Source organism: Molossus molossus, unplaced genomic scaffold (assembly GCF_014108415.1).
Source record: "Molossus molossus isolate mMolMol1 unplaced genomic scaffold, mMolMol1.p scaffold_m16_p_22, whole genome shotgun sequence".
Lineage (NCBI taxonomy): Eukaryota > Metazoa > Chordata > Mammalia > Chiroptera > Molossidae > Molossus > Molossus molossus.
In genome coordinates this window covers 21,049,172-21,070,934 of record NW_023425358.1, presented here as the reverse complement: position 1 = coordinate 21,070,934, position 21,763 = coordinate 21,049,172, and the positions used below count along the sequence as shown (strand labels likewise).

Genomic DNA, 21,763 nt, shown 5'->3' with positions numbered 1-21,763 from the left:
CAAGGGCACATACCTCAGTTGCCAATCAGTCCCCAGCCCTGGTTGGGGTCATGCAGGAGGGAACCAATCGATTTGTCTCTCTCACATCAATGTTTCTTTCTCTCTCTCTCTCTCCTCTTCTATCTGCAAATCAATGGAAGAATATCCTTGGCTGAGGATTAAAAAAAAAAAAAAGAAATAGGTATCTTCCCAGGTAAACAAAAACTGAAGAAATTCATCACCACTAGACCTGCCTGATAAGAATATTAAAGGGAGCCCCAGCCAGTGTGGCTCAGTTGGTTGGATCGTCATCCCATACACCAAACAGTTGTGGGTTTGATTCCCAGCCAGGGCATGTACAGGAGGCAACCAATCCATATTTGCTTTCACATTGCTGTTTCCCTCTTTCTTTCTCTCTCCCTTCTTCTCCCTCTAAAATCAATAAACATATCTTCAGGTGAGGATAAAAATAATAAATAAATAAATAGAAATGACCTTATTAAAAAAAAGTAAGCCCTGGCCGGTTTGGCTCAGCAGTTAGAGCACCAGCCTGCGGCCCAGAGAGACCCGGGTTCGGTTCCTGCTAAGGGCATGTACCTCGGTTGCAGTTTATCCCCGGCCCTGGTTGGGTCTTGCGGGCGGCAACCACTTGATGTGTACCTTTCACGTCGATGTTTCTCTCTCCCTCCCTCCCACTCTATCTGAACAAAAAATGAAAAACTGTCCTCGGGTGAGGATAAAAAAACAAAACAAAAACAAAACAAAACATAAAGCTTTCTGATAAAGGTAAACATATAGATAAACACAGAATCCTGTAATGCTATAATGGTGGTGTGTAGATCACGTTTAATTTTGGTATATATTTTATAAGGTAAATGTATAAAATATAACTACTGAACTATGTTAATAGATACAAAGTAGAAAAAGATATAATATAGGACATCAATAACAAAATGAGAAGGGAGATGCAAATTAGTAGATTTTTGTTGTTGTTAATCCTCACCCGAGGATATTTTTTCCACTGATTTTTAGAGAGAGTGGGAGAGAGCGAGAGGGAGAGAGAAAAAGAGAAAAACATCAATGTGAGAGAGATACATCAATTAGTTGCCTTCCAGGTGTGCCCTTGACTGGAAATTAAACCCATGGCCCTTCAGTACTCAGGCCAAAGCTCTAAACACTGAGCCACACCAGCCAGGGCTACAGTAGTTGGCTTTTTTTAAATCCTCACCAGAGGAAATTTTTCCATTTTTGTTCAGATAGAGTGGGAAGGAGAGAGAGAGAGAGAGAAACATCAATGTGAAAGGAACACATTGAGTGGCCACTTCCTGCATAACCCCAACTGGGGCCAGGGACAAACTGTTGTCAAGGTACGTGCCCTTAGCGGGAACCGAACCTAGGTCTCTCTGGACCATGGGTGGAGGCTCTAACTGCTGAACCAAATTGGCCAGGGCTAGAGTAGTTTTTGTATGCAATTGCAGTTGTTATCAGTTTTTTTCAATTATTTTTTTTTGTAATTTCAGCTGTTAACAGTTTAAAATAGATTGTTATAACTGTAATATATTATATGTAATCACAGGGTAACCACAAAGAAAATACCAATAGAAAACAGACAAAAGATGTAAAAGAACTCAAGGCACATCATCATACACACACACACACACACACACACACACACACACACACACACACATTAAATAAACAAAACCCAAAGAAGGCTAGAGATAGAAATAGGGACAAAATAATTACAAGATATACCACATGGCCTGGCCGTTGTGGCTCAGTGGTTGAGTGTCCACCAATGCACCAAGAGGTCACTGATTTGATTCCTGGTCATGACACATGCCCAGGTTTGGGCCAAATCCCCTGTGGGAGGCATGTACAAGGTGGTCAATCGATGTTCTCTCTCATTGATGTCCCTAACTCTCTCTCCTTCTCCCTTCCTCTCTCTTCAAAATCAATAAAGAAAAAAATAAAAAAAGACATACTACAATTAGCAAAATGGCAACAGTAAGTCCTCTTTATCAGTAATTACTTTATTATTTTTATTTTTATTGTATTTTTTTATCCTCACCTGAGGATATTTTTCAATATTTTGTTCAGATAGAGTGGGAGGGAGAGAGAGAGAGAGAGAAACATCAACGTGAAAGGGACACATCTAGTGGCTGCCACCCACACAACCCAACTAGGGCCGGGGACAAACTGCAACCGAGGTACGTGCCCTTAGCGGGAACCGAACCCGGGTCTCTCCAGACCGCAGGCCAACACTCTAACTGCTGAGCCAAACCAGCCAGGACGTAATTACTTTATTAATTTTTTCTTTATTGATGTTTAAAGAGAGAGGAAGGGAGAGGGAGAGAGAGAAACATCAATCAGAGAGAACAACCTGGGCATGTGCTCTGACTAGGAATCAAACTGGTGACCTCTTGGTGCATGGGTCGACACTCAACCACTGAGCCACACTGGCCAGGCTATCAGTAATTACTTTAAATGTAAATGGATCAAACTGCCCAATCAAAAAACATAGAATGGCTGAAAGGATAAAAGCAACAACAAGATCCAACTATATGCTGTCTACAAGAGACTCACTTTAGATAGAAGGACACATATAGACTGAAAGTGAAAGGCTGGAAAAATATTTCATGCAAATGGTAATCCAAAGAAAGCAGGGGTAGCCATACTTGTATCAGAAAAAATAGACTTTAAATCAAAAACTGTTAAAAGAGACAAAAAAGAACATCACATAATGATAAACGGGAAATTCAACAGGAAGATTTAACAATTATAAATATATATCAGAGTACTCAAATATATGAAGCAAACACTGATAGAATTAGTAGAAGAATCAGAAAGTAACACAATAATAGCAGGAGATTTCAATACTCAACTTTCAATAATGGATGGAACAACCAGACAGAAGATCAAGAAGGGAACAGAGAACTTGAACAACACTATAAACCAACTGGACCTAACAGACAAACAGAATACTTCACCAAACAACAGCAGAATACACCTTCTCAAAAGCACATGGAACATTCTCCAGGATAGGTTACAAAACAAGTCCTAAGAAATTTAAGAACTTGAAATCATACCAAGTATCTTTTCTGACCACATGGATAAAACTAGAAATCAATAGCAAAAGGAAAACTGGAAAGTTCACAAACATGTGGAAATTAAACAACACACTTGACCAACCAATGCGTCAAAGAAATCTCAAGGGAAATTAGGAAATATTTTAAGACAAACAAAAACAAGAAAGGTTAAGAATCTGGTAAATGATTCCAAGGATGATCAAGTTTAGTAAAAAGAATATAAGATTTATAATAAGTTGAATTAGGTTTGAATCTATAACTTTACCACTCACCAGCGGTGTGACCATAGATAAATATTTTTAGCTCTCAACAATTTGGGGAGGAGGGGATCAATGGGGTTGAAAAAGCGGGGAACATCTGTAATACTTACAACAATAACAATAAAAATAAATAAACTATGCATTATTTATGGAAAAATAAATAAAGTACAGAATATAGGGCATTAAACCTAGATTATAAAACCTGATTAGTGCCCTGGCTGGTTTTGCTCAGTGGTTAGAGCATCGGCCCATGGACCAATGAGTCGCGGGTTTGATTCCAGTCAAGGGCACGTACATGTACCTGGGTTGCAGGTCTGAGCCCAGCCCCATCAGGATTGTGTGGGAGGCAACCAATCATGTGTCTCTCTCACACTGATGTTTTTCTCTCTCTCTCTCTCTGTCCCCCTTCTCTCCCTCTCCCTCCTTCCCTTCCACTATGTCTAAAAAATTCAATGGAAAAATATCCTCGGGTGAGGATTAACAAAAAAATAAAATATTAAAAATAAAAACTAATGTCACCAAGAACAAGGACACAGTGATAGTGTTACCCAGAATGTTTGATAACAGTAGGACCTTACAATCCTTTTACATTTCCCAAGTTAGAAATCTTTCCTATTTCTCACTTATGACTGTTCTAAACTTTACTTTCTCTAAGACTCCTGGATCACACTCAATCTTCTCACTCTGAGCAGATACACCCTAAAAAGGGGGGAAAAAACCCTCATGTTCTCTCTTGCCTGTCCTCCAACATCTAGATTATATCTATATATCTTTTTTTTTTTTATCCTTACCTGAGGACATTTTTCCATTTTTTGTTCAGAAAGAGTAGGAGGGAGAGAGAGAGAGAAAAACATCGATGTGAAAGGGACACATCGCGTGGCTGCCACCTACATGACCCAACCAGGGCCAGGGACAAACTGCAACCGAGGTACGTGCCCTTAGTGGAAACTAAACCCAGGTCTCTCTGGATTGCAGGCCGACGCTCTAACCGCTGAGCCAAACTGGCCAGGGCTATATCTATATATCTTTAGCACCTTCTATCTTGTCTGAGAAAATCAAGGCTCCCTCCTTGTTTCCAAAGCAGGCATTCCTGGTCCAATTCCCTTCTTCTTTCTCTAGAACTTTATGCCATCAGTCACTTCCTACACTATTACTGCAGTCACTCCTTTGCCACAAGATTCTTCCCAGTTTACCAATATGGATGTCCCTCTGCCAATGTAATCATCCTTGCATTTTGGGGGAAATTTTTCTTCCTGATTAGGGTGAAGACAATGATTAAACCATACTTAGAAAGAAAACCTGTACAGTTTATTTTTATTTTTTTATCCTCACCCGAGAATATTTTTGCATTTATCTTCAGATAGAGCGGGAAGGAGAGAGGGAGGAAGAGAGAAAGAGAAACACTGACGTGACACAGACACAGAAACTGGTTGCCACCTGCACGACCCCAACCAGGGCCAGGGACAAACTGCAACCTAGGTACGTGCCCTTAGTGGGAACCGAACCCGGGACTCTCTGGTCCACGGGCCGACACTCTAACCACCGAGCAAAACCAGCCAGGGCAGAAAACCTGTACAGTTTAAATTAGAAAGGGGAGAACTAGAAATGAGTTACTCAGTTTGGATGTTTCTATGGTAATCAAGGTAAAAAGTAACTGCGATCCAAAATAAAGTGGTGACATGAGAATGAAAGGAGGAAATAATGCAAGAAAAGTTACGTAAGTAAAACTAATAAATCTCAGCAAATGATCTCATGTGGAATTAAGCTAAAGGTAAGAATAAAAGATAATGATTTTCACCCTAGTCAGGTGGATTGGTTAGTTGGAGTTTCATCCCGATACATCAGAGGTTGCGCGTTCAATCCCCATCAGAGCACATAAATGCATGAATGGGTGGAATAACAAATATCTCCCTCCCTTCCTCTCTCTTTTTAAAATCAATACAAAATAATTTTTTAAGAGAATGGTTTTCAAACAGAGACTTCTATAGCCACACGTGACAAATAATACAGTTTTTATATAATTTGTTCATGAAAGTCACTAAACAAGCAATTACAACAAGAAGCTCTGGAAGACAGGGGATCTGATTTCCAGAGTTGCCACACTATATCATTTTATTTTATTAATTCTCACCTGAGGGTATTTTTCTATTTATCTTCCAAAAGAGTGGGAGGGAGAGAGAGAAAGAGAAAGGGAAAGAAACATCAACATGAGAAGGACACATCGACTGGTTGCCTCCCGCATGACCCTGACCAGGGCTGGGGACGAACCGCAACCAAGGTACGTAACCTTGGCCGGAATCAAACCTGAGACTCATTGGTCCACGGGCCAACACTCTACTGCTGAGCCAAACCAGCCAGCATGCCACACTATATTATTTTAAATGTCCAGTTTTCAATAAAAATTACAAGACATGCAAAGAAACAAGAGTATCACTCATACACACACAGTCAAGAGAAATTGTACTTAAAGAATCCCAAATATTGAACTTATTAGACAAAAACTTTAAGTATGCTAAAAAATAGGTTCAGCCCAGCCGGTATAGCTCAGTGGTTGAGCTTCGACCCATGCACCAAGAGGTCACCGGTTCGATTCCCAGTCAGGGCACATGCCCAGGTTATGGGCCAAATCCCCAGTGGGGGGCATGCAGGAGGCAGCCAATCAATGTTCTCTCTCATTGATGTTTCTATCTCTCTTTCCCTCTCCCTCCCTCTCTCTAAAATCAATTTAAAAAAATATATGTTCAAATAAGTAAAGGAAACCACAGACTAAAGAATGAAAGAAAAATATGAGAATGTTTCTCACCAAATCACTGATTGGTACACTTTAAAGTAGTGAATTTTAGCCTTGGCCAGACAGCCCAGTTGGTTAGAGCCTCACCCCAATATGGCAAGGTTGCAGATTAGATTCCCAGTCAGGGCACATACAAGAATCAACCAATGAATACATTAATAAGTGAAACAACAAATTGACGTTTCTCTCTCCCTAAAATCAATTAAAAAAAAATTTTTTTTAAGTGGTGAATTTTATGTATATGTCAATGAAAAGTACATTTAATAAAGAAGATGGCCCAGCTACTGTGGCTCAGTGGTTGAGCGTCGACCTATGCACCAAGTGGTCGCTGGTTCGATTCCTGGTCAGGGCACATGCCCAGGTCGTCGGCCAGATCTCCAGTGGGGAGCATGCAGGAGGAAGCCAAGTGATGTTCTCTCTCATCGATGTTTCTATCTCTCGCTCTCTTTCCTTTCCTCTCTCTCTAAAATCAACAAATACAAAAAAAAATAAAATAAAAAAGAGGATAATTTTCTGTATGCACAGTATACTTGATTAAAAGATTCACACACAGCCCTGGATGGTGTGGCTCCATCCAGTTGGTTGAGCGTTTGTCTGTGCACTGAAAGGTAGCCGGTTCGACTCCCAGTCAGGGCACATGCCAGCTTTCAGGCTCGATATCACGGTTTATGCAGGAAGCAACCAACTGATGTTTTTCTCTCTCTCTGTCTCTTCCTCTCTCTCTAAAATAGATTTTTAAAAAAGGATTCACACACAAAAATATCATGGTTTCATATTAGGAAAATGGAAAAATAATATGATCAACAGACATAGAAAACCAGGCCAGGCCAGTGTAACTCAGTGGTTGAGCAACAACCCATGCACCAAGAGGTTGCTGGTTCAATTCCTAGTCAGGGAACATGCCTAAGTTGTGGGCCAAATCCCCAGTGGGGGGTATGCAGAAGGTGGCCAATCAATGTTCTCTCTCATCAATGTTTCTATCTCTTTCTTCTTCTCTCTCTCAAATCAATAAAGAAAAAGAAATAAAAAAAAAAATAGAAAATTGGAATGCATCTTTCAAAGATCAATCCCACTATGCATAATGTGAAAACATCCCCATTAATCGCTTGGATACTACTTTGGATTCTTCCAATAACATATGTGCATTCATTCACTCAACAAATGTTTATTAAACATTTCCTATTTCTAGGCACTTTACAACAAATAAAGGGGATGGGGATGTCCACAGGTTATTGATAAGGTCATAGTTTCAATTCTCCCAATCCCTCTTACTATAACTTTTTGTTCTGTGCCCTGTGACTCAGGTTAAGAGAGCCCCTGGCACTTTTGAGAATATGGCTCTCACAGATATCAGGTTTTCTGGAATAGTTTTCTTAGGTGTAAGTTATAATAAACCTCCAAATGATGCCTTTTTGCAATTCTCTCTCCCTTCCATTCTTAAAGCTATGTAGGTCATTTTCCTGTGATGTCTTATTCTTTTTCCAGTTGTTTAACCTTTCTCTGGCTAGGAAGAAATTAGTTTTTATTTGTTTGTTTAATGAGAAGATATGTTAGAAAAGCCTGCCTTAGATGTTTTGTATTGTATTTACATCATGAGAAGATCATAAGTACTCTGAATCTTAAATTAGGGACCTACTCATCAGAGGTCATTAGTACTTACACAGGTAATTTATCACCAGGTTAGCATAAACTTAAGAAGGAAAAAAGCCCCTCTTGTGGCTGAGGCTGCACTATGGTCCCATAGGAGTTCTAAACCATTTTTTGGTAACTGTCATTTTCCAAGCATCAAAATACATACAATAAAGGGCCTTAAAATATGGGCTGTCAGTAGTGTAGTAAATTTTGAAAATCACCTCATCTCAGACTTCTGTGCAGACGTACCAAGTAGTCAATCATAAAACGTCAGTTTAAAACCTATTCCATTTGAGTCCAGTCAGTGTGGCTCAGTGGTTGAGCATCAACCCATGCATCAAGAGGTCGCCAGTTAGATTCCCGGTCAGAACACACGCCCAGGTTGTAGGCCTGATCCCCAGTGGGGGAGCATGCAGGAGGTGGCCAACTGATGTTCTCTCTCATTGATGTTTCTATCTCTCTCTCCCTCTCCCTTCCTCTCTCTCTAAAATCAATAAAGAAAAAAAAATTTTTAATTAAAAATAAAATGAAATATATTTCATGTGAAACCTTTCTATTAAATGATAAACATTAAGATAAATAACATCATTTTACATGTCACCAAAACTTCCTAGTCAGCAAAAAACAGAACCAAGCAGTCAAATAGAACATTGCTGTAATGTTTGAGAATTCAATAACGTCCTTGATATCATTTCTTAGGGCACTCATGTCGGCTCTGTCACTTACATCACTGTCATTTCCTGTTCCAATTCATTAAACCCTAGGCTTTCCCAGAAACACACAACCCACATGGAAATTCTTCTGCTAGTCACAAAAGATCAATTCCAAGGATGCAGAAATTGATATGCAACTCTTGAGTGAGCATGAGGTCCGTAATAAATTGCCACCTACACATGGAATTATATTTTGTAGGTTGACAGTGAGTAGGCAGAATCAGTAAGAGCTCAGATTTAGATCTTACAGTCAGGGCTTATATCATATTGATTGGCTTCTCTTGACTGCCAAAGAATGAATCAAGTTCAGAAGCTAAAGCCAAGTTGGCAATCCCTGATCTTTGCCTTTCTATTTAAAAAAAACAAACAAAAAAAAAAAAACAACCCTAAATAAGTTAGGCAGTATAGCAGTTTACACACAGAGATTTGATTAAAAACTTCAGTTATCTAAATCATTTTGCCTCTCTTTCCTTCTCAGTAATACTGAAAATTTTAGGACTCCAGAGTCACATTTATAACATCACTGAGCCCCCCCCCCAAAAAACATGGCTGCTGCATGCCCAAATGGAGATCAAGATAAAATAACACCTAAGGCAGAAATGAGAAGGCTTGAAATAACACAGCTGGCATGAGAGAGCCACATTTGACTTAACCTCAGTGAAGAAGTCAAAGATGAACCGGTACTCTCTCTTTTCAGCTCTCCTCTTTTTTTTTTTTCCCCCTCCATATTTTTGTTCAGATAGAGTGGGAGGGAGAGAGAGAGAGAGACATCGACGTGAAAGGGACACGTGGAGTGGTTGCCACCCGCACAACCCAACCAGGGCCAGGGACAAACTGCAACTGAAGTACGTGCCCTTAGTGGGAACCGAACCCGGGTCTCTCTGGACTGCAGGCCAACGCTCTAACCAAACCCGCCAGGGCTTCAGCTCTCCTCTTAACCATGACCGAGGCACCTGGGATTTGGGATTGCAAGGCAACATTTAGCTTTCAGAAGCATGTTGCTTCCAGGAGTAAAAAGAAAGAGTCTTATACCTCCTTTTCTTTCCTAGTTCTAAAGTGGTGGGCAAATGTCTGCTTTTATTGTTTTGAAGTAGTCTAACCATTGCCAAAGAATGAGCAAAGGAAATGATATATACACGCTGTCCTCTTAAAATGCCAACTCCTTTGTGAAGCTGTCTTGATTCCCTATTTAAAATGCATAGCTTCCTTCTCTATACTCTAGCATATAATTTATACCTCCATTAATATTTGCAAACTATTTTCTATGTGAGTAATGTGTTCATAATGTTTCCTTTTCTTATTAAACTGTAAACTTCCACAACTTGGTGACCAAGTCATTATCTCCCTGGTCCTTTCAATGCCAATCAGAGTGCTTTATATTTGTAGGTGCAAAATAAATGCTTGATGAATGAATAAATATGGTAGTGTCAACTTTATGATGACTGGAAGTTATGATGATTTTAAAAGTTCCAATAAAAGTTGAATGCAAATAGGATAAATAAACCACACTTTCTACTTAGCTGCTCCCTCCACCCCAATCTCTATTCTCTGTATTTGACATCATTGTATACATTGAAGATCGAGATGCTTCTAGAGATGTCCTTCTGGGAATACATTTTATATTCAGTATGTCTATTTCGATAACCCTCAAGTAAACCACCTCTTAGAAAAGATTCCCAAGGTTAAACCAAACCTGATGGAGAGAATTTTAATCAGTCAGACAAATGATATCTCAACTTCCTATGGCACACTGTGCTGTCAGATGTTCCAGAAGAAACTCTAAGATTCTGAAAGCTGACAGCATGACTCCACAAGACTCTACTAATATGGTATTGCCAATATAAAATGATCAAGAATAGGAAAGAAGAAACCTGAATTTCTTTAAGTGAGAAGGAAAAATGGTGTTTAGTTCTCAAAAACCAAAGTCTAACTAGAGATGATTAATGAGGAGTGACAACTGTTTCAGGTACAGAGTAGAATGAAACGTGTCTAAGGAGAAAAGGTTAACTTTAGGCAATGAAAGTCATCTCAAATAAGGTATGTTCTCCCTCTATTTTCATCTGTTTCACCTTTTTACAGGGTTTGGCAAAACTTTAACAACTGGTTATTTGGAAATTTCTAAACAATGATCAATTTCTACCACAATGTACATTTTTTTTCTTTCCAAAACAAACAAGATACTTTGCTTTGACAGGGATAATTTCCAATCTCTTATCATTGAATGGTACAAAAGAAGTTGGGAAATTGTCTGAATATTATATAGTACTTTTGAGTTCATTAGGTCATTATCCCTAGGTCTGGATTTAATCAAAGGATGAAGAGTATAGCCCTGGCCAGTGTGGTTCAGTTCATTGGAGTATCATCCGTAAACCAAAGGGTCAAAGGTTCGAGTCAAGGTCAGGGCACATACCTAGATTTCGGGTTTGATCCCCGGCCCAGGTAGGGGTGTGTGCAGGAGGCAACCGATCAATGTTTCTCTTTCACATTGATGTTTCTCTCTCTAAAAATCAAAGACCATGTCCTTGGATGAGTATTAAAAAAAAAAAAAAGCCCTGGCCAGTTTGGCCCAGCAGTTAGAGCGTTGGCCTGCGGTCCGGAGAAACCCGGGTTCGGTTCCCGCTAAGGGCACGTACTTCGGTTGCAGTTTGTCCCCAGCCCTGGTTGGTCGTGCGGGTGGCAGCCACTCGATGTGTCCCTTCACGTCGATGTTTCTCTCTCTCTCTCTCTCTCCCTTCCTCTCTCTCCCTCCCACTCTATCTGTACAAAAAATGAAAAAATATCCTCGGTTGAGGATAAAAAAAAAAAAAAAAAAAATGGTGAAGAGTACAAGCTCAAAAGCTTTTTTTAGGTGAAAGGAAGAAAGTCTTTGGCCTGGGATTTTTGTGTTTGAGTTATAAGTCAGGTTCTCAGAAAAGTAATCAGAAATTAAACTGGCTGGAGACAAGAAAGAGCCTTGAAATGAGAGGTGTTAACATGGGCTGTACTTGTAACTTGATGTCTCTTTAAAAAAAAATTTTTTTTTTCTTTATTGATTTTTACAGAGGAAGGGAGAGGGAGAGAGAGATAAAAACATCGATGAGCCTTGGCCGGTTTGGCTCAACGGTTAGAGCATCGGCCTGCGGTCCGGAGAGACCCGGGTTCGGTTCCCGCTAAGGGCATGTACCTCGGTTGCAGTTTGTCCCCGGCCCTGGTTGGTCGTGCGGGTGGCGGCCACTTGATGTGTCCCTTTCACGTCGATGTCTCTCTCTCTCTCTCTCTCTCTCTCTCTCTCTCTCTCTTTCTCCCTCCCTCCCACTTTATCTGTGCAAAAAATGGAAAAAAAACAACACATAGATGAGAGAGAACATTGATTGGCTGCCTCCTGCATGCCCCCCACTGGGGATCGGGCCCACAACGTGGGCATGTGCCCTGACTGGGAATCAAACTGGCGACCTCTTGGTGCATGGGTTGATGCTCAACCACTGAGCCACACCAGCTGGCGACTTGATGTCTCTTAACAAGCTCAGTGACATTGAGCAAATTACTTAAACACTAATCTGTAAAGTAAGAGACTAGACCTTGATTTCTAAACCCCCCTGTAACTATCAATTTTTAATTGTCTAATATTCCTTAAGTCATGGATTAGTTCATTCACCTATTTGAATATCTTCGATGAACATAATAAAGAAAGTATCATCAAGGAGTTGATATGTCAGTGGGAAAAGTGAAGACTTTACCCACAGCTCCTAAAACAGGTGTTCATTCATCCATTCAAGTTCTAAACCAAGGTTACAAGGAAACTAGCAGGGAATGAGGATAAAAAGGAGTAGAAGAAATTCCATAGCTCTTAGGAGGAAGAGAGGGTAATTTATTGTTTCAGTCTATCAATGTTTATTGAGTGATCACTGTGTACCAGGCACTGTGCTGGGCACTGGGGATCCTGGGGTAACCCTGACAGACCAGGCCTCTAATGAAGCTTACATTTTAGGAGATGGAGAGACAAAAACAGGCTAACAAATAAATAAAAAATAAAACCCAGATTATGATAAGTTCTATGAAGGAAATAGTAATAATGAGAGAGTAACTGTTTTGGGGGGTAGATGTTGGGTGGAAGGCATATAGCAAAGGGCAGAGCAGGAAGGCTCTTTGGAGTTGGTGGTAGCTGACTGAGCTAAGACCTAAAGGCTGATGAGAAGATGGCCAGCATTGTGGGCTAGTGATTTAGCCAGAGGGAAGGGGAGAGAGAGAGAAAGAGAGAGAGAGAGAGAGACCATCTGTGTGGTTGGAGCTTAAAGAGCACTTAATTCTGGGAAGTATAGGATTAAAGCACTAGTTCTTTACTAAGAGCGTTTGATAATGTCTGGAGACGTTTTGGGTTGTCGCGATTTGGGAAAGGGGTTGGGGGTGGTGGAAGTGTATTACTGCTGAGGTTGAGAAATCCTGCACTAAAGGAATATTACAGGCCAAATTTTGGGTTTCGTCATTACATTATAAACTCATGTTTTTACCAACTTTAATCTTTCTTCCCTTTAGTTGCAGAAACAAAGTTAAAAACAGATTTCAAGTGGCCCACTGCTTCATACACTCCCTTAGGGGAAATCCCATGGCAGAGGTTCAAGGTACTCCACGAACCTTAGAAAAGCTCCACAGTAGGTACTAAGTTTACATCTGAACATATTAAAACACATCTGAGGAGAGTCACACCCAACTGGTCACTGGGGGTACCTTCTGCGGAAGGGACCAGGATTAGGGGCAATGTAGGGAGAACGTATTCCTGTTTTATTTGCATAATTACAAATTAGTGTTAAAAACAATCCATTGTCGGGTCCACGCATAGGAAAGAAGTGGAAATGCTCTCAAGAACTGAAACTTCTGTTGTCTGGACTTTTGAATCCGGCTTCCGCGTTGCTGGCCTTTCCAGGCTCTAGCTTCCCCTCCCCCACGCCGACCCGCGCTGGCCTCAGGCCTCTCTGGGACCCGTGGCCCCGGGTCTTGGACTCCATTAACCCCAGGGTTTCTCAGCCTCTAACGCAGACCCCTCCCTGCCCGCGAGGGCCTCGCCACCGCCTCCTCACCTTGGAGGGGAGGCGCCTCCTCAGGAAGCCCCGGGGCAGGATGTCCTCGACACACGGGTTGCCCAAATAGAAGGCACCGACGGGTGCTTGTGCAGCCCCGCACCCCCGGTTCCCCGGGGCGCAGCGTTCTCGGCGCGGGTCCCTCACACCCGGGGGCGCCGGACGAGCCCTCGGAAGGGCTGGAAACAAGGCAGGGGAGAAGCAGCGCCGGCGCGAGGGAAAGTGAACTGTGAACAGGCGCCGGCCGGGGAACACAGTCCCTGTGCTGAGGGGGCCGGGCCTGCCAGGGGCCTATTAGCCGCTGCTCGCCCCTGCTTTGCATATTCATAGACGGGGAGCGGATGGACGCCGGAGCACGCTGTGAGAGGTAATGAATTATTCATGAAGCGTTTCATCCCGCCAAAGAAGATCTCGTCGATTATTCTCGAGCGCGAGAGGCGGGTTTGAACCGGAAAAAGCCGTTGAATCCCGGTCGACAGCTGAGGTGAGGGCTGGCCAGACGCGAGGCCTGCGGAGAAAAGGAATGCTTTTGAAGATTGTTAGTTCCCTATTCTAATGTTAACTTTTTTGTTTCTTTTTACTTGACAGTTTACATTTGATTTGAAAGTATATCGCCGAGGTGCGAAATACTGTGAGGAGAGGCTCCGGGGCTGAGGAGAAAAGAGGAGAAGCTTCTAGGTAACATTTACCCCTCAACGTTTGACGATGAAAAATTTCACGTATACCAGGGGCGGTGGGGAAAGTGGAGAAAATTTACCTGGAACACCCACATTCCCATTATCTAGGTAGCTTTTAAATTAAGATTGGCGGAAGGGAAGGAATCAGTCTTGGAGAGGAAGCAGCTGTGGTCATTAGCTGCCAGGCGGGCTGGTCAGGTCGACCAGGGCTGTGTATTGCAGGGAGTCAGGTTTCCTCCAGCCATTGAGGTGTTCTGCCAGAATCAATGCTTGGCACAGACCGAGAGGTGGGGATGAGTCTCCACAAATGACCTAAACTCTTCTTTCACTTTATTCAGGATTTGCCATTTAATCTCTGTGGACTTTAGCTCCCCAAACAGTTAGTTACAGGGTAGAGAGTGTCTTGAAACTCAAGATTAGCCAATCACCAAAATGTGTTCAAGTGTGCAGAGCACTGGACGGGGTGTGCACAGTACATCATGTACTTGGCTGATGAAAACGGAAAAAGAAATATGGCGCTTGCTCTTAAAGAAGTGCTTAATCTAATTAGGGTGATAATCGAATTTCTCCCCCATTGGACCATAAATCTCTTGAGATATGAACAGTATTTTACATCTTTGTAATCCTAGGGAAAGCCTGGCACATTTAGTCGCCCAGTAAATGTTGAATGAATGAATAATTAAAGTAGCATGAAGAAGATATTAAAAAACCAAAAAAGCATGAACAAATACCCAGTTAATATAGTGGAAACCATTTACTCTGAATTATCAGGGCAAATGGGATTTGTTAAAATGGTGAGTAATAATTTATGAAAACAAACTGAAATCTTTGAGTCACTGGATGACCTTTGGCAGACCAAGTCCTCTTGCCAGACTTCACTTTCCTCTTTTTATAGTTTTATATTTTAAATTTAAATTTATGATCCATTTTCAATGAACATTTGTATATGGTGTGAGAGTTAGGTTGAGGTTTTTTTGTTGTTTTTTAAATCCTCACCAGAGGACATTTATCTTCAGATAGAGTGGGAGGGAGAGAAGGGGGAAGAGAGAAACATCGATGTGAGAGAGAGACATCGACTGGTTGCTACCCGCACAACCCCAACTGGGGCTGGGACAAACTACAACCGAGGTATGTGCCCTTAGTGGGAACCCAACTCAGGACTCTCTGGTCTGCAGGCCAGCGCTCTAACCAGTGAGCCAAACTGGCCAGGGCTAGGTTGAGGTTTTCTGGTCACCCCCTCCATGAATGTCCTATTGTGCCAGCACCAGTTGTTATAAAGACTATCCTTCCTTCACTGAATTGTCTACCCTTTTCTTTAAAAGAAAGAATTGGATTAGTTGTACAGTATGTCTCCTCTTCCATTGTGGAGCCCATTTATGTTGATTGACATACACTTCCTTTGAGTAAAACCATACTTCATTCACATCATGCACATGTAAGGAAGGTCACCTCGTTGCATTTTAGAATCCAGCTATTGGATATTTTTCACTCAAATGCTTCTTTCTCAATTGAAAGGGTATTTTCTTGTTAAAAGATGGTTGTGGAAGATTGGGAAAGATGGGTGGAGAGCATTAGGAAATCAACTATTACTGTCTTTGGACAAGCATAATAAGATAGCAAAAAAAAAAAAAAAGGCTTAGGCCTGAATAAACTTAACAACAGCTGATTTATCTTTTTCTAAATCTTGGATTCACAAATAAAAGGGTAAAATAGTAATTGCGCCATCATTGAATATAGGGCAGTTTAGATGTAGGACAAAAAGTAAGTCCAGAGTGAGTCTTTATTTGAGAAACCATAGAAATCTTGCCTCTTTCTTGAGAAGATCATAATCCTTTACAGAGTGGACATATCAAGTATAAAGTGAATGGTATTGATGCCCTGTGAAGTTCTTGCCTTCCTGAAGCAAGTTTTAGATGTTTGTTGATCTAATATATAAGCAAATATGTAAGTGAAAGACATTGGAAAGTTAGAGTTCTGTTCTTAAAAAAAAAAAAAAATAGTAATGAGCGCAGCTGGTGTAACTCAGTGAATTGAAAGTCATCCCATGGACTGAGAGGTCCTGGTTTGAATCCTGGTCAGGGCATATGCCCGGATTGCAGGCTTGATCCCCAGTAGGGGGCATGTAAGAGGCAGCTGATCAATGTTTCTCTCTCCCTGCTCTCTCTAAAAAATCAATAAAAACATATTTAAAAAATCCATAGTTATAAAATCTCTCCTAGTTTTTAGATAATGAATCAGAACAAGGTGATAAAATCAATTATTCTATACAGCCATACTTCATGGGGCTGTCAGCTTGTAAGGTTTTAAAATTAAGCAGTTTGTACTTAAATAACAAGTTTCTACAAAATACCTGCTCAAATGGAAAACAACAGTAAAAACAGAATAGTTAGAGGTTGGAAGGGGCCTGGCTATTTAAAAATATTATTTAGATATTTTTTGCCTTCCTGAAGCAAGCTTATTCTGGAACACCAGAAAGAGACACTACCATGTTTAGCTATAAGCAAGAAGCCAAACAAACAGTGAAGGTCCTGGTAGTGTGTCATTTGAGATGGAATGAAAGCAAAAGGTAATTTAATTTGGGGGAGTCATTACAGAAAAAACCTTAAATTGTGAGTAAAAATTTCTTGAGTTTTTTTTCCCCCAGTTCTGCCACTAAGTTATTGATTGACCCTGAAGAAACCAGTTGACTTCTCTGAACCTTGATTTATCTAGAAAATTAGACATTTAAAGTTATTTCTACCTCTAAAATTCTATAATTCTTTTTTTCCCCCCTCACCTGAGGACATTTTTGCATTTATCTTCAGATAGAGTGGGAGGGAGAGAGGAGAGAAGAGAGAGAGAGAAACATTGATGTGAGAGAGACACATTGACTGGTCGACACCCACAGGACCCCAACCGGGGCCAGGGACAAACTGCAACCGAGGAACCGAACCTAGGACTCTCCAGTCCACGGGCGGACGCTCTAACCACTGAGCCAAACCAGCCAGGGCTTCAGTTTGTACTTCTTAATGACTTCACCTTTTCACCTATTTCCCCAACCCCCCTCCCATCTGGCAACCAACAAAATGTTCTCTATATCTATGAGAATGTTTCTGTTCTGCTTGTTCATTTTGTTTGTAGATTTAATTGTCTATAGATATGTATTCATTGCCATTTTGTTTGTTAATATTTTTTATCTTTTTCTTCAAGAAGACCCTTCAACATTTCATATAATAATGGTTTGGTGGTGATGAACTCCTTTAGCTTTTCCTTGTCTGGGAAACTCTTTATATGGTCATCGATTCTAAATGACAGCTTTGCAGGATAGCGTAATCTCGGTTGTAGGTTCTTGCTTTTCATCACTCTGAATATTTCTTGCCACTCCCTTCTGGCCTGCAAAGTTTCTTTTGAGAAATCAGCTGACAGCCTTATGGGAACTCCCTTGTAATTAACTAACTGCTTTTCTCTTGCTGCTTTTAAGATTCTCTCTTTGTCTTGAACCTTTTGCATTTTGATGATGATGTGTCTTGGTGTGGGCCTCTTGGGGTTCATCTTGTTTGGGACTGTCTGTGCTTTCTGGACTTGTATGTCTGTTTTCTTCACCAAGTTAGGGAAGTTTTCTGTCATTATTGTTTCAAACATGTTTTCGATTTCTTGTTCTCTCTCTTCTCTTGGCACCCCCACGATGCGAATGTTGGCACGCTTGAAGTTGTCCCAGAGGCTCCTTACACTATCCTCATTTTTTTGGATTCTTTTTTCTTTTTGCTGTTCTGATTGGGTGTTTTTTGCTTCCTTATATTCCAAATTGATGGTTTGCTTCTTGGCTTTACCTACTCTACTATTGAATCTGTGTAAATTATTCTTTTTTTTTTTTTTCTCACTGCCTTTGATCATGTTTTTATTCAAGATTAGCTGTCCAAAGTGATTTGACCTTTATGGAATAAACAAATTTAAGTTAAAAATATGGAACGCTTTACGAATTTGCGTGTCATCCTTGCGCAGGGGCCATGCTAATCTTCTCTGTATTGTTCCAATTTTAGTATATGTGCTGCCGAAGCGAGCACTGTGTAAATTATTCTTTATTTCAGTTAGTGCCTCCTTTATTTCTGACTGTGCATCCTTCATTTCTGACTGGTCCTTTTTTATGCTCTTGAGGCCCTCACTAAGTTCACTGAGGCTCTCACTAAGTTCATTGAGCATCCTTATAAGCAGTATTTTGAACTCAGCATCTGTTAGGTTGCTTATCTCCATTTTGCTTAGTTCTTTTTCTGGGGTTTTGTTCTATTCATTCATCTGGGACCTGTTTCTTTGTCTCCTCATTTTGTCTGCCTTCCTGTGTTTGTTTCTGTGTATTACTTAACGAGAGGTATAGGGCTAGCTGAAACCAGATGCTGCTTGTTTGAAAGAATTTAGGAAAACCTGAAGCAGGATCCAAGAAAGGCCAATTCTATGGTTAAGTAACTAGCAACAGCTTGGGTGGGCCTGAAAGTTGGGTGGGGCAGGGCTTCAGGGAATCACCAGGGCGGGGCAAACAGTGTGAGCCAGGTTGCTGGAGTCCCAGATATGGCGGCTGTCTGCCACCCTAGGGAAGGACTCACTGAAGGAACAAAGGCCTCTGACAGCACGTCTATCCAGGAGAAAGCCCTCTTTCCAGCCCTCGCTCCAGTGCCAAACAGCTCAGTTCTTGTATGTCTCTGGTGCCCCTCGAGCTGACTCCCCTCCAAGCTTAGAGGGAGTGAGATCGATAAGTCCGTGTGCGGGCCCTTTAAGAGGAGCTGCCTGGGGCTCCAGCTGCCTCAGCCTCCCTGAGCCTCAGTTCCTGCTGGTTTTTCTAGCCAGAAGTTATGGGGACTTCTCTTCCTGGCCCTGGAACCCCGAGTGGGGCACCTGGTATGGGACGGGGACCTCTCAGTCCTCAGGGAGGACCTTCCCAGCCGAGGTCTCCTCCTAATTTTTATCTGCCACATGTGGATGGCCAGCTTGTCGCACTTCTGCCCCTCCTACCAGTCTCCATGTGGCTTCTTTTTTTTTTATCCTCACTTGAGGACATTTTTCCATTTTTCGTTCAGATAGAGTGGGAGGGAGAGAGAGGTAGGAGGGAGAGAGAGGGAGAGAGAGAGAGAAACATCGATGTGAAAGGGACACATCGAGTGGTTGCCACCTGTACGACCCAACCAGGGCGGGGAACAAACTGCAGCTGAGGTACATGCCCTTAGCGGGAACCGAACCCCGATCTCTCCAGACCACAGGCCCACATTCTAACCGCTGAGCCAAACCGGCCAGGGCTCCATGTGACTTCTTTAATTTTGTAGTTGTAAGACTTCCCGTTCAGCTTGATTTCAGGCGGTTCTGAATGATGGTTGTTCTGTAGTTTAGTTGTAACTTTGATGTGGTTGTGGGAGGACGCGATACCGTGTTTACCTATGCCACCATCTTGACTGGAAGTCCTATTTTTTTTTAATTAATTTTTTCAATCCTCACCTGAGGACATTTTTGCATTTATCTTCAGATAGAGCAGGAGGGAGAGAGGGAGGAAGAGAGAGAGAATCATTGATGTAAGAGAGAAACACCGACTGGTTGCCACCCACACAACCTCAACCAGGGCAGGGACAAACTGCAACCGAGATATGTGCCCTTAGCGGGAACTGAACCTGGGACTCTCTGGTCCACAGGCCAATGCTCTAACCACCGAGCCAAACTTGCCAGGGTGGATTCTTTGTTTAGAAATTGAATATTTTCGCAGTTAGAGTTTAGGAAACCTGTTTACGACCTTCTAAATACGTTTTTTAACATTATTGGAGCCCTCTAGACATGAAATAACACCTTTTAGTCACTATTACACTCGTATTACCCAATATATTAGACAAAATAAGAGAAAATAAGACATATGAGACGTTATAAATATCATATTATTATTATTGTACATTTAATTACACACAGTTCTTACACACAACCATTAACCTATCAAAATAGTGCAACTTGTTCGATGATGAAACAATGACGATGAAGAGATGTACTGCACAGCAAAGAAGAGCAAGGTTACTGCTCCTCTGAAGGTATGACCTCAGTAGGAGAATCTTCAGGTGGTGCAGTATCTCTAGCAGGTGCATTGTCGTCTTCTTCCACTGAAGGAGTACTAGGAGTGAGCAGTGGGTGTTTGGGTGCGTGGCTGAAGAACATCGTGATAGACAGTTGCTGGCACTGTCTTTTCATATGCATGAGGAGCCTTTTGTAGAGTTCTATCGCTCCATCAAGTGCATTTCGGAACCACAATGCATGCATCATTTGTGGGTCCCATTTGCCAATCATGTCCTGTACTACCTTAATAGTTCTCACGACTTGTGAGAGACGCTCAAGTGTAAGGCCAACTTCCTCCTCCTGACCCCCAGGAACCTCTGGCTGCTCTTTTTCCTCCTTACTCACACAGACCTTGGCCTCTTCCTTGAAAATGAACCTCTAGGAAGGCATTCTTTTCCAGAACAGTCCTGTTTCATCCATATTGAACACCTGTTCTGCATTATACTTGCCCTCCTCAAGGATCTTCTGGAACCTGTTGTTCATGTAGTCCTCTGCTGCAGGCTGGTCAGCAGAGGCAGTTTCTCCATGGAGAACAACACTCTTCAGATGATACCTCTTCTGGGACGTCTCGAACCAACCCTTGCTCGCCATGAAATCCATGAACATTGCAGAAGAGGGTCCTGGTTGAGGTTCGTCTGCTGTAAAGCACTGATAGAACTGCCTTGCCTTCTCCTGGATGACCAGTGAGTCCAATGGAATGTTTTTCTTGTGGCTGTCACTGATCCAAACAGTTGGGGCAGACTCCATTTTCACTGTGAACTTACTACGATTTGTCACAATGTGCTTTGCTTCCTTGTTGAAAGAGACAGTAGCCATTGCACGGATGTTCTTTTCATTTTTATGGATGAAGCAAACGGTAGACTCATTCAAGTCATAATGACAGGCAACCTTCACAACTTTCTTGCCATCTTTGATCATATCCAAGAGTTTCACCTTCTCCTGGATGGTAAACATTTTCCTCCAGTGCTTAGTTTTATTATCAGAAGGCTTAGAAGAAGCAGCATGTTTAGGAGCCATCGTGGAGCTTAGATAAAAGTTCTCAGAAATCACAAACACTTACAAGAACAAAGATGCTTCTGATTCATAACGATGTATGAGAGAAATGAACTTGCATGAGTCTGAGCCAATCAGTGTCCAGGATAGGAAGAGGATAGAATAGCCAATCAATGAACAGCACACTCTGATTGGCTTAGTTTCACCACACCCGATTTTTTGGAAAAAAGTTATTGCCCACACACAAGGAGTGGTCAAGTGGTTGCACGTGATGTTGAAGGATTTGTGGGGGTGCTCGAATACATAGGCCTACAGTCCATACGTACAGTAATTGTAATATAGGGGTGTATAATTGACTCAGACAACCGAGTGTGCCATGTATCATTTTCACTGTCTCGATCAACTTTTTAATGAATATATTTGAAAAAAACGCTATAGAGTGAAGCTGCAAAAGTCGAAGTGCAAAGTGGTGAGGTACGACTGTATGTGCCCTTAGCAGGAACTGAACCCGGAACTCT

General features: G+C 41.7%; 1 protein-coding gene, 1 long non-coding RNA gene and 1 other non-coding gene across 18 annotated transcripts in view; 1 reads left to right on the top strand and 2 right to left on the bottom strand.

Moving 5' to 3' along the window:
- The window catches only part of LOC118639770, a 69,095-nt gene extending 55,314 nt beyond the window's left edge, over positions 1-13,781 (bottom strand). The window contains exon 1 of the long non-coding RNA XR_004961288.1: positions 13,519-13,781. This is a non-coding gene — a long non-coding RNA (uncharacterized LOC118639770). The remainder of the gene's footprint in view (positions 1-13,518) is intronic.
- Positions 13,782-14,106: 325 nt separating this feature from the next.
- The window catches only part of HORMAD2 (HORMA domain containing 2), a 122,481-nt gene continuing 114,824 nt past the window's right edge, over positions 14,107-21,763 (top strand). For 13 of the 16 annotated variants that reach the window (XM_036276233.1, XM_036276227.1, XM_036276221.1 and 10 more), the window contains exon 1: positions 14,107-14,196. The gene's annotated coding sequence lies outside the window, so the exon portion shown is untranslated. Of the gene's footprint in view, positions 14,197-20,863; positions 20,882-20,913; positions 20,936-21,763 lie in introns of those variants that run through there. The other 3 variants (XM_036276226.1, XM_036276217.1, XM_036276216.1) reach the window with 3 other exon arrangements.
- LOC118640437 lies at positions 18,132-18,238 on the bottom strand. Its single transcript, XR_004961361.1, has one exon. It is a non-coding gene; the product is annotated as a U6 spliceosomal RNA (small nuclear RNA).